General features: G+C 43.4%; 1 protein-coding gene across 1 annotated transcript in view; it reads right to left on the bottom strand.

Moving 5' to 3' along the window:
• The window catches only part of LOC129846237 (C-C motif chemokine 13-like), a 9,745-nt gene that overhangs the window by 1,288 nt on the left and 5,215 nt on the right, over positions 1-3,242 (bottom strand). The window lies entirely within an intron of this gene.

The following is a 3,242-nucleotide window of genomic DNA, read 5'->3' as shown; positions in this document are numbered from 1 at the left end:
TTCTGGAATAGAACTGAGTGCTCCTTGGTGATCTTTACCTGGGTTCTGGAATAGAACTGAGTGCTCCTTGGTGTTCTTTACCTGGGTTCTGGAATAGAACTGAGTGCTCCTTGGTGTTCTTTACCTGGGTTCTGGAATAGAACTGAGTGCTCCTTGGTGTTCTTTACCTGGGTTCTGGAATAGGACTGAGTGCTCCTTGGTGTTCTTTACCTGAGTTCTGGAATAGAACTGAGTGCTCCTTGGTGTTCTTTACCTGGGTTCTGGAATAGAACTGAGTGCTCCTTGGTGTTCTTTACCTGGGTTCTGGAATAGAACTGAGTGCTCCTTGGTGTTCTTTTGGCAAAGTTGAAAAATCTAAGGCTTAAAACAATCAACTGAGTGTACAAAACATTAAGAACATCTTTCTAATATTGAATTGCCTTCAGAACAGCCTTTATAATTTGACAGGGCAAGAACTCAACAAGGTGTCGATAGCGTTCCACAGGGATACTGGTCCATGTTGACTCCAATGCTTCCCCCAGTTGTGTCATTTGGGTGGTGGACCATTATTGATACACACGGGAAACTGTTGAGCGTGATAAACCCAGCAGTGTTGGAGCGGATTGTGGACTACAGGAAACAGAGGACCGAACACGCCCCCATTTTACATGGAAGGGGCTGTAGTGGAGCGCGTCAAGAGGTTCAAATCCCTCGCTGTCCACATCGCTAAGGACCTGTCACGGTCCAAACCCACCAACACAGTCCAGAAGAAGGCACCACAACGCCTCCACATGTTGAGTCCAATGCTTCCCACAGTTGTGTCAAGTTGGCTGGATGTCCTTGTGTAGTGGACCATTCATGATACACACTGGAAACTATTGAGCGAGAAAAACCCAGCAGAGTGGCAGTTCTTGACACACTCAAACCGGTGCGCTTGGCACCTACAATCGTTTAGAGGCACTTGAATCTAATGCTAAAATAAATATCAGAGAATTCTTCAGAAGACTTCATTTATTTAAAAAATAACAGAAGCACAACGATTGAAAGTATAATAGAAAAATACAATATCTGTGTTAGTGGAATAGACCTAGTTACAACCCATTAATATCTATATCAGTAGAATAGACCTAGTTACAACCCATTAATATCTATATCAGTAGAATAGACCTAGTTACAACCCATTAATATCTATATCAGTAGAATAGACCTAGTTACAACCCATTAATATCTATATCAGTAGAATAGACCTAGTTACAACCCATTAATATCTATATCAGTAGAATAGACCTAGTTACAACCCATTAATATCTATATCAGTAGAATAGACCTAGTTACAACCCATTAATATCTATATCAGTAGAATAGACCTAGTTACAACCCACTAATATCTATATTAGTAAAGGTCTGCGTCACGAATGGCAGCCTATTCCCTTTATAGTGCACCACCAAGGGTTAGGGGGTGATGGTGGTTGATGACATCATCGTTGTCTGCTCTCAATCTTGGTCACATGACTCTGGACCCAGGCTTCAGAAGGGTCAACACAAAATGTCTTCCCTTTTTTTGTGGTGAAACTGCAACAGATACACAACACATTGTCTCTCAGAACATCCAGTCTATCATATAATGCTCCATCTTGTCTTGTACAGTGTAGCCTGGATGTAGCCTGGTTCCAGATGTGTTTGTGCTATCATACCAACTCCTTGTCACTCCTGGTCATGTTTGGCATGACAAGGACTTGACGTGAAGGCACAAATACATCTGGGACCAGGCTAGCCTAGATGTTTACAGTTTACAGTAGACTATGTTTACTTACATCAGTGCTTTGTGAGGGCAGCTACTGGAGGTTGTTCTGAGAGAAACCACTTGTTGAAGAGGGATCCTCGGGCTGAATTTCATACAGCATTCAGGTACCGTTTCCAACTCGATGACACCTGTAAACAAATTATCAAGATCTCCAGGTGTGTCTCCAACAGCGTATTACACAACATGGGTAGTCATCCACTCCCCATCACACACACACACACACACACACACACACACACACACACACACACACACACACACACACACACACACACACACACACACACACACACACACACACACACACACACACACACACACACACACACACACACCTGCAGAAGTCGTATGGAGGGAGCAGAGCAGTCCCAGGAGGAGGAGAGCAGTCAGGGTCTTCATGGTTCAGAGATGGTTGAGATGCTGAAGATTGTATTGGCTGAGATGGTCTCTGATGCTCTGGTCTCTGATGCTCTGGTCTCTGATGCTCTGGTCTCTGATGCTCTGGTCTCTGATGCTCTGGTCTCTGATGCTCTGGTCTGGTTCTATGTCTGAGTTCTGTTCTGATCTGTCATTATATAGAAACAGCTATTACATAACAACTCAACCATGAAAAGCCCTTCCCTCAATTTCTGTTCCTCTCCCTGCTCAAAAAAAAGGACTCACTTCTGCACTGCTGACAATAACAACTTGTGTAGAATTGCTTGCTCAGCGTTCATATGTACATTATGCATGAGTTTTAACATTCTTGCAAGATATCAAAATAGTTTGTCAAAATAAGTTGTTGGTTAAAGTTCAGAGTTATAGACCTGTTAGGTTGTTGGATAAAGTTCACAATTATAGGCCTATTAGGTTGTTGGCTAAAGTTCACAATTATAGACCTGTTAGGTTATGGGCTAAAGTTCAGAGTAATAGACCTATTCGGTTGTTGGATAAAGATCACAGAGTTATAGACCTGTTAGGTTGTTGGCTAAAGATCACAGCTATAGGTCTGTTAGGTGTCAGAGGAAGGCCCTAAAAATGGTCAAAGACTCCAGCCACCCTAGTCATAGACTGTTCTCTCTGCTACTGCACGGCAAGCGGTACTGGAGTGCCAACTCTTGGTCCAAAAGGCTTCTCAACAGCTTCTACCCCCAAGCCATGAGACTCCTGAACATCTAATCAAATAGCTACCCATACTGTTGAAGTGCTTTAACTGAGAGACACCCCCATTAAACTCAAAGCGTACACAGGGGAGAAGATCACTGTGATTGGAGTTGCTGATATTCAAGTGGAATATCATGAACAAAAGAGAAGTCTGCCTCTCTTAGTAGTGGAAGGTACTGGCCCCAGCTTACTAGGAAGAGGGTGGTTGAAGGAAAGAAAAGTCTGTCTCTCTTAGTAGTGGAAGGTACTGGCCCCAGCTTACTAGGGAGAGGGTGGTTGGAGGAAAGAGAAGTCTGCCTCTCTTAGTAGTGGAAGG

This window comes from Salvelinus fontinalis, unplaced genomic scaffold, assembly GCF_029448725.1.
Source record: "Salvelinus fontinalis isolate EN_2023a unplaced genomic scaffold, ASM2944872v1 scaffold_0486, whole genome shotgun sequence".
In the NCBI taxonomy this organism is placed as follows: Eukaryota; Metazoa; Chordata; class Actinopteri; order Salmoniformes; family Salmonidae; genus Salvelinus; species Salvelinus fontinalis.
This window is presented reverse-complemented; position numbering and strand designations above follow the sequence as displayed.